This window comes from Montipora capricornis, chromosome 3 (assembly GCF_036669925.1).
Source record: "Montipora capricornis isolate CH-2021 chromosome 3, ASM3666992v2, whole genome shotgun sequence".
Lineage (NCBI taxonomy): Eukaryota > Metazoa > Cnidaria > Anthozoa > Scleractinia > Acroporidae > Montipora > Montipora capricornis.
The window spans coordinates 29921729-29931728 of NC_090885.1; positions in this window are offsets into that span (position 1 = coordinate 29921729).

A 10000-nucleotide genomic window follows, 5' to 3' on the forward strand; every position below is an offset into this window, starting at 1 on the left:
ATAAGAACCTATTAAGAAACTACATGTAATCAGCCTGAATTATGAAAAAATAGCCTAAAATATTAGAACCTGCTCAGCCTGGCCTCAAAAATTCTAGGTTCTTATGTGTGGGTCTTTACTGTATTTTGCAGGGTTACCAGTAGTAACTTTTACCCTGTTATGCAAGCATGACAGTATGCCATGTTTTCAGTTTCGCGGGCTTGGGAGATCCTTGAATTGTGTTCATCTTTTCATTACCAATCCAAATAAACTGAAAAACCAACTAGTAAGGTAGAATATGTATGGTAGAATATTTTACCATGTGAGTTAAAGGAAGGAAAGTTTACCCCATCAAATTGGCCTTCAAGAATTTCCTGGCAGATCTGTTCATTTGAGGGACCCATGTTTTCAACTTCTGTTTTAAGTTCAGCCACTTTTTACCTTGTGCAGTTTTAAAGTTTGTTTCAAATCCTCCGCTGAGTTCGCTTTGACGTCAGTTCATATGACACTGGGGCACAACCAACTTGATTTTAAATAAAATTGTTTGCAGACAGGGGCTGTGGAACACTTTTGTTTACACTGGGTGACAGCCTGTGCAACCTTACATAACATGCACCACAGCACCTTAAACTGCTTACAGTGTATGAGGGCCACACAGCCAAACTTTTTTTCCAAAAAAGTTTTCTTAGCTTCAGGGAACAAATCATCTACTGACTTTGGGAGATATGTCCAGGTTTGACCCTAATTAGATGCACGCGGATTTCAATAAGCGTCACGAAGTGTCCCCTTGCTCTTCTTGCCAACTTCAACATCACTTGTGTCTCAGAATACAGACAATTTATGTCACAAAGTGTCCCCCAAATGCTACTCTTTAAGTGAAGATTAGCTGCTGCATTTACCCAAAGCTAAAAATAATGCTGACCTTTACCCTTACCTTATTGTTGAAAATAGGTAGCAAATGCTTAGACTTAAAGGGACACTTTGTGTTGGATGTCAAAATTGGGCGTGTATCTAATTAGGGTCAAACCTGGACATAAGTGATTCCTACAGGCTTGACATTTTTCCTTTAACATCATTTATGGGACGAGATTCTTCCTTGCAGGTTTTTTACATATACTATAAGTAAGTACTGATGAAGACATTGTTTACAATATCTGAGGCTCAGCTGGGACTAGTTTCTTTCTTTTTTTTTTTTTTTTTTTCAATTCTTCACAAAGATCAAACCTTCAATAACTTTTTTCTTTAACTTTGATATAAGCTAGACTTAACTCTAGTGAATTGGAAAATGAAACATTTGTGGCAAATTTTATGATAAATTCAACTCAACAATCGAAATTGAAAGTTGACAATTGAAGCTAAGCTGAACACAATCTTGATGTGTAATTTTAAAGGGGGGACTGAAAGGGAAACACTTAAACACTGGGGGTCTCACGAATCTTTTTACCGAAGAAGTGTGCGGGAGATAAGCTGAAATTCAACTCTAAAGGAACCTATCCACGAATACTCAATACCTTTCAAAAAAAAAAAAAGGACAAAATTACCTTTTGCAAGGTCTAGCGATAGAGTACACCGAGCTGTAACGACAACAGCAGTCCGAAAACGATCTGTAGGAAACCTCACTGAACCGTAACGCAAGTGACAGAAGCTGCTTCCACATCAACTTGACTACCTCTAACTCGAATATCAGATCACCGGTCACAGACAAGGCAATGACAAAAGAACTGTTCACACTATTTTAATAGAAGTATAATAAGAATTCATCCTAGGTTTGCAGTCTCAAGATAGTCCAAAAGCAAGTCTTGACACACTAATTCTAGACTGGATCTCTTATTAGCAGAGTCGGAGAACTCGAAATCTTACGGCAGAAAGATCTTTTCGAACAATTTGCGTACTGGTTATAACCTTGCAAGAAGGTTAAACTAAATACGATAAATTCACCGCTTCAAAACGTTTTTCAAAGCTTTACAGATCTTTCCGAAGTGACTGAATGAAATACCTGTGTAAAATGGTTGGCTAATCGCTTGCACTCAACACAACTTCTATGTGCTCTTCCACCGCGACACAATATGGCCGACGGTACAAGTCCTGATCTGTAAGTAAGATGCGCGCAAGCTCTTATGGGATTTTTGGCCGCTGGCGCGCTTTATTGCTCGATGTTCAAAAAAATCTCGTCTTAATACTTTTTTCCTTTGGTTGTTTTTCTTTTTGATGAGCACCAGAAGTTCAGAGCCAATCCATGGATGATCGCCCACATTCTTTGTACATTTTGGTATCTGTTTGTCAACAGCGGAGATAAACAAGTCGCTCCATTTGCAAAGGGACTCGTCGACATCGTTAGGAACAAAGGCCATGTCCCAAGCACTGGAGAAAGTTTCTGAGCCAGCTAAAGAACGGAACTAACTTGATTTGTTTCCTGGTCTAGGAATGGCAAACTGAGCAGCATCTCAAGAGATCTCGGCAGAGTGGAAAGAAGCTGTATGCTGTATGCTGCTAACACTCTGTTGCTAGGTCACCTGTGGCAACCGGTCGGCGATGAAAGAGACATAACGTAATACATAGATTTAGCCAAGCCTAAAAGCGGAGCTCCCTGGTTATTTAATCTTACTGCCTGTAGGGCTAGTGAAAATAAAAAGTTTCGAATTTTCCGCGTTTTGATGTTTCCGGTTGCTGCTTTTAAAATATTTAAATCATTTTCTTTGCTTTCTTCTGTAGAATAATTCATTGCCTAACTAGTGAATTCCATGGTAAATTTTACACTAAAAACCGATATCGCATGAATCACAAAGCAATGAGTGTGATATCGGCTTTTCGAGCGAAATTTACCTTGGAATTCAGCAGTTTGGCAATGAAATTTTGTTGAACCGCACGAATTTTAAAAGAAAACAAGCACAAGCTCTGTGAGTGAATGCTTTAAACAAACTTCTGAAAGACAAGATAGTGATATATCCCCCTAATTTTTCGAGAACTCATTTCGATTGCGTGTTTATAATATAAGGGCAAAATTACTACTGTTCTCTCCCATTTTAGAGCAAAACAAACAAATAAATCAACTTTTTCTTAGTGTCCAAAATAGTACAGATAATTGTTATTTAATTCCAATTGTCAATAAAAATTCGAGTTTCATTCCTAAACAAAGGAAAAACCGATTAAACCACTTTTAAAAATACGCATCCGTAAAAATAACAAACGGTTTAGCGCCCAAGGAAAGAATTTATGGAGTAGCTTCTTCCATCAAATATGAGCTATTAGTATTACTGGTATTCTGTTTTGTCGTTGTCGTTCTCTTTCGTTCTCCTTTCGTTTCTGTTCTAGTCATAGGTCCTCTAGGCATCATGCAACCTTATCAGAACTTCTAAGGATATGCCAAAAATTGCAATACAGAGAAAAAAAGCAGCTCTAAGAAAATTAGAAATAAACACTCAGCTTTAAGTTTATATCTCTCCGATGCTTGACTTGAATAACTGCGTGGCCGCTAGTGTGGACCACAGCTATCATGATATGTCAAACTGGATTGAAACCAGCGAAAACGCAGAAAGAAAACGTTTTCCAAACCGTTTTCCACCTAAACACGAAAAGCGTTGACTGTGTAAGAACTATAGTTGACCAAGCATTGCCGCGTAGCCGCGTCGAGCCACAGAAAGCGCGCGAAAAATGAAGCCTCGCTTATTCTTAGGTGAGTAAACCTAGGTTGAGCCTACACTCCAATCGAAAACCAATACCTGGTCAGTGGTCAACTTAAAGAGATTAAAAAGAACCTGGCTGACCTCGGTGATACTGGTCAGCGGATACCTTGTTTCGACAGGTGTCAATTGATCAAAACGTGGATGTCCAATCTCAAAGATGTATGTTGTAAACTAGCATGATACTGGTCACATTAGCATACATGGAGGGGTGGACTAACGTACGTACACTAGGTCGATGACGTCATCGTTATAAAACCAATTTTCTCGCATCGATGGGTTACCATAGTGCTCCGCGTGCGGAGCTCCGCTAATAGCCTAACTGGTAGAGGGCAATAGGTTGTCCAATCAAATCGTGGAAGGGTTGATTCTGGACTTCTAAAGACAAATCCAGCTTGTGATCGGAGCTGAGCCTGGCGCAAGTGCATACAAACCCAACGCTATATAAACCATTGAACTAAGCCCTTTGTAATAACTATGACTCGCCCAACGAAGCAAACCAATGGTGCCTGTGTGTTCTAAAATCAAAAATTACTGCGTTTCAGGAATTCTGGCAAAATTGTATTGTTATTTCACAAAGCTTCAGGAAACTTGTGCGATTTGTGCAACTTACCACCACCACCCCACCCCCTCGTTTCACCTGACACCGCCAAGGGATAACCTACCAAGTAAACTTACTAATCCGGGTCATTATATGCAAATTCCTTAGCATGATTTTATCTTCACCTCATTGTTTTATTTAGTGAATAATGCGATGCTCAAAGCCGAAACACTTAATTAAAAAAATTCAGAAGTGAAGACTTAAGGAAAACAGGTTGCGCGACGGCTATGACGTCAAAATTGTCATTATGATAAATCTATTACAACTGCGTGGCGCAAAGATCGTTTAAAAACGTGATCTAAGGTGGTTTTTCAATAAACAAGGGAGCTTTTTATAATTACAAATCTTGTCTGCATCAAAAGGAACACAACATCTCTTGAAGAGTCTTTGCATGGTGGTTGTTATTTTGCGTTTGCGAGCAGATATGTTCATTTTAAAGTTCCACGGCCTAAAAAAAACAAAGGAATTCGTTTTTTTTAATCCACATGGTCTTCATCCATCTTGTTTCAAAGCTCTTTAAAGCGCACGATGTTCTCTATTCAAACGTGGGTCCGAGTACCAAACCGAGTACCGAGGACAGCTGTTTTGATAATGGTTATACAAAACTTTATCAAATGATAAAAAACTTGTGCCTCTACATGAAACGTCTTTTTTTATTTTTGAAATGAGGCCGAATTTTATTTACATGTGCTTGAAAACATGTTAAAAGACCAGCCTACCAAAACAAGCAAATAGCGATTTCGTAAATGTCTTTTCGGCGGTTTCGAGAAACGGGTCCCTGCTGTTCGCGATCACTTTCAACGGGAAAGGTAACTGATTGTATTTAAGTCGTATTCCAGCTCCATGGTTCTGTTTAAGGTTCTGATCTTTGATCCAGCGTGTAATATCGGTCCTATCGTACACGCTTCGGAGATAAAAGTTCTTCCCGTGGCATCATAATACATAATATTCTTACAAAAAGAAGTTAAAAATAATTTTATCGTGGCACAAGGGGAATGGCGAGCTGTGACAGAGAGAGCTACAACACATTGATCTGGAATAAAATATCTTGGAACTTGGTTTTCGATGTTCTTTCTTTAACTCAGAAATGCCGAGTGTTAATACTTCCTGTAGTGAATCTGTGCAAATTGAATCTTTCGGCTTTTAGACTGATCAAGGCTGAGCAAACGAACTTATAGACTGATACATTATGACAACACTGGATTGACGTTACGCTCTACTTACTCGAAGCTCAAGGTGTTATTTACATCGCGAACTGTGAGTTTCTGACAAAGGTAAGTGCATCGTCACATTACTCCCACCGTATCAAATTCCATTATTCAAAAAACGTGATATTGGGGGGTTGTGCCTTTTTTCGTCTCTTTTCATGATCACTATCCGCTTAAGTGAGTGTACACCCCTTGTGAACTGGCAAAGGTTACAGAACACCGCGCATGTAAACGAAATAGCTTTACTCAAACCAGCTTTGAATACCCCGTACTTGAGCGCTTTAGATCTTTTTCTTGGAATCAATGCGACGTTTTCGACCGTTAAAACCGGCGCCGCTGAGACCGAAAGACGCTATTATCTTTTACGCAGCATTGGTTGTAACCTGTTTTCACCGTATATTTTAATTTATATTTATACCCAATTGATTTAAAATACAGGTGTTTTCAGTCCCCGAAAAAAGGAAATTTATTTTGCAAATTACTTTCGCGTGGAAGGGTTCGTTTTGTTTTACAACAATTAAAGGACAATTTGGTGAGAAAACAAATTTTGAACTTCAAATAGAGAGTTGTGTTTGACTTTTAATATTATTTTAAAAGAGATGCTGTAGAGTATTCATCTTCTTGATTTAATTTGGGAAGAGTAGGAGCAAAAAAATGTTTATCATGAATAAAAAAAAAAAATGCCATGAAATCTGCTTTGAAAGGAAAGAAACATAAAATCAACCGGAAAAGAGTTGCCAACAGTATAATCATCAAGTTCAGTTAATGGCTTTGAACCATCGGTACAGAGGGAATTTGTTTAAAAACTCACGTTTTTTGGTTGAAATTCGGTCACGATTTCGAAATTAACATTTCATATTGTTCTATAAAGAAAGGTGCTGAAGTTTCTTCTACCACTTTTGCTCCACCTAGCATATCAGAAACATACTGCGCTCTTCAAAAGGCGTGAAAGTTGACTTTTAACCTAAATTCTAGGCCGAGGTGTAGTGAAAAATAGGATAAGCCGAATAATCCCTTAAACAACCAAGTCTTCATTTCGAGTTTAAAGTCAAAGGAGTAAAGAAATGGCCAATAGACGTCCAGTAAATGCGGCTTTAGGACGCGGGCCAGCAAAGCTGCCACCGATTCCAAGAAACTATCTTTCCGGTCAAAGCATAATGTCACAGGAATGTGGCAGGGGAAACTCTCCAACACATTGTCCAAGGCTTCCTCGAATCGAATGTTGTCCACTAGTGCAAAGCAAAAATCCGTCAAGTTTCCGAGAAAGTGAAGAAGATAACTTCCCTTGTTTGACAATCGACGAAAAGTCGCTGCGGCCATTTTATAAAATCGTCAAGAAGTCAGTTGAAAGATCTTACCACAGGATGGAGCGGATGAAAGAGTTTAAGATGACAGATGATGCAAGCATGCGCTCGGGATTTCCTACTTGGAAGGATCGTGCCAGCTTCTCGTCAAAGAAAGAAGTGACCAAAATTATTCCTCATCCCCAAAAGGCCCTACAGAGGCAAATGCACTTGGTCCGAAGACTCTTAAAGCCTGAAAGATTCTACCGAAACAATAATGGGCAAATGTCTTATGAGGAGTTGCTTGCGTTCGATGAAAACATAGATCAAATACTAGCATTTTCAGAAAACGACGCAAAAAAAGTGGAAATAAAGGATTTCAATGGGGAAACAATTGACACGCCAGCTAACAATATGGAAGATCGTGATATCACTTCATACATTGATATCTTTGAAAAACAAAGCACGAAAAAAAGTTTTCAAGAGGAAATGCCCTTGAGAAAAGAAACAAATCTCCGAGTCCAAAAACGTTTTTTTGAAGCTTTGGATATTCACTTTTATCACTGCTATCGAAGCACTGGTCCACAGCGGCGAATGGCAATCTGCGAGGAAATTGAACGGCACATAGTTGATGACGGCGTAGCTCTGACGAGTTTCAGGGAACACTTGACTTTGCAAGATACAATGTCTAGTTGGGTAGTATAAGGCACTTGACTTAGGACTTGTTTAGTGAATTTTCTCAGTCTGCTCTGATATTTGAACAGGTTGTGAAAAGCCTGGTGTATAGGAAAAGAAACAAAGCGGGCATTAGCTCAATTCAGGGACGATCCCACGAGAACCCGCCGACCCGTTGGCGAAGTTGGTTGAGCATCGGATTATTGTGCGGGAGGTCGTTAACTAAATGAGTAGCAAATGGTTAGACTCACTACTCTTCTCGGATTAGGACAATAAACCTTAGGCCCGATCTCACAACCCTTCAATGTTCATAACCCTGTGGAGCGTAAAAAGAACCCACACACTATTCGCAAGAGCACGGGACAGAGTTCCCGGTGTTGTTGTCTGTCTGTTGAAGTCTTTTCTCTGTATTGTTGACTTTCCATGGGCTTTGCCCCTTGACGCGTAAATGAAATGAAATAAAATAAAACGAAATAGTTTCCTTGGAAATCAGTTAAGTAAGAATAAAGGTAACTTCCGATTTTGGGGGACTGAGTCGTTGAAACTTCGTATCGCGAAGAAACTGTATCGTTTTTGAAAGGCTTACTAGTATGTTCGTATTTATAACCAGTGTAAAAACATCCCAGATAGCGTTTTTAGACAAAAATAATCATCTTGTGCATTCAGCATATGGCCGAGGTTTGCAACCTATCATTAATATTTTTTCATAGCTACTACCATCACCTTCGGCCGACTAAGCAATTTCGACACATATATTTCAACGTAGCTTAATTTTAAAAAAATGCATCCAAATATTGCCTTAACTCCAGAAAAGATCTCTGCAAAACCAGTTTATTTTCTTGGCAGTGTTACATATCATTGCGTGTTCCGGTCAGGTGTTGAAATGAAACTGATTCTGCAAGGTCGATAGAAATAAAAAAAATGTCACGGCATAAGACTGCAAATCTCCCTCTTCGGGAATAGGAAGAAAGGAAAGAGTAACAAACAACTTTATCCGTAACTCGAGAATAAAGCGGGTCACGAAGCTCTAGTGACTCTACCATTAGTCTTCCTAAACAACAGCGGCTGGCAAGTATCGAGTAAGCCAAAAAACAGGAGAAAGCCAAAAAACAGCAGATTTAGCGCATGTTTTGGCAAAATACACGTACTAAGTCACTCTTTTTATGAAAAACCATCTGCTTTAGTTTAAGTAAGTGTTGATATTCCGTAAGTTCAACTGAGGAGTCACGTTTTTTCGTGTGTTTTTACTCGGACTCACAATATAATTGCTGACGGCAATTAACGATAGCTGCAGTGGTGTGCTTAAAACTGCCCCTCCGGCTTCACTCATTTAGTTCGATTCTTTACGGGTTTTTTCGATACTTACAAAGATAATGAACTTAAGTCGCACGTTCCTGTGGGAAGTTAAAGAACTGTCTCAGAAATTAAAGGACGTCAAAGAGATGTAATTACACTGCAAAATCCTCTAAAATGAATCAGTAAAGAAACCCTTTTGTACCGCGACATAAGAGGAGTGGGTGGGCAACATATTTGTTAGCATAATGAACAAAAAATTTCATCATGGAAAATAGCAGATCTGATTGTTCTGGCAGCAACGAAAGAAGACTAGAAGCTGCTGTTTTCTTAACATTGCATAAGACATTGCTTTGAAAACGAAATTCTGGTGTTAAACGGATAAAACCGCCAGAAAAAAAACCTTCCTTAGTTCACATGTCAAAAATATAAATCCTTCCGATCTCCCTTCTTTCAGCCTAAAGCTCACTTATAAGGAAAGGCCAATCAATATATATGAACCCACGCAACAGAATTATCGATATATGTACACGTTGCAAAATCGTTTAGACGTTGAGTCATTGCATCCAATATTTTCATTACTACAACAGCCTGAGATCGATTCACAGCTCGATTCGAGCCAGGTTCGTTCGAAGAGACCTCAGACCTACTGAAATGAAACGAAGACTTGAAACTTAAGTCTCCTTGGATTAAAACAAAACCTACGTAGCCCAGACTCAGTGCTTCTTCAGTGGAAGTTGGACGTAAGACGCGCAAATGCTTTTAGGTACGAGTCGGCTGTGGAGACGGAGTACTTTGCGTACTTCTTTTTTTACCTCAGACCTACGAAATGAAACGAAGACTTGAAACTTAAGTCTCCTTTGATTAAAAAAAAACCTACGTAGCCCAGACTCAGTGCTTCTTCAGTGGAAGTTGGACGTAAGACGCGCAAATGCTTTTGGGTACGAGTCGGCTGTGGAGACTGAGTACTTTGTAACAAATGGAGATGCAGAAAAGAAATTTGTTTGTTATGGCAAAGAATGAGGGACACGCGTGCGCAGTACGTAGTGATACTCAGAAAAATCACGCTTCAGCAGTGTCGCGCATAAATAGAGAGACTTGAGTGAAGAATATAATTTTTTTACATAGCTCCTCAAGCTTTTGACTTTTCCACTGATATCAATTTGATCCTATTACCTGACATCGATAGCCTTTCTTTGACACAAAAATTACGCACTTTCCATGCAGCTTTATCTGCCATGGTTAAAGTTCAGCTTCTTCTTTGGTAAGAAAGGTATGGCG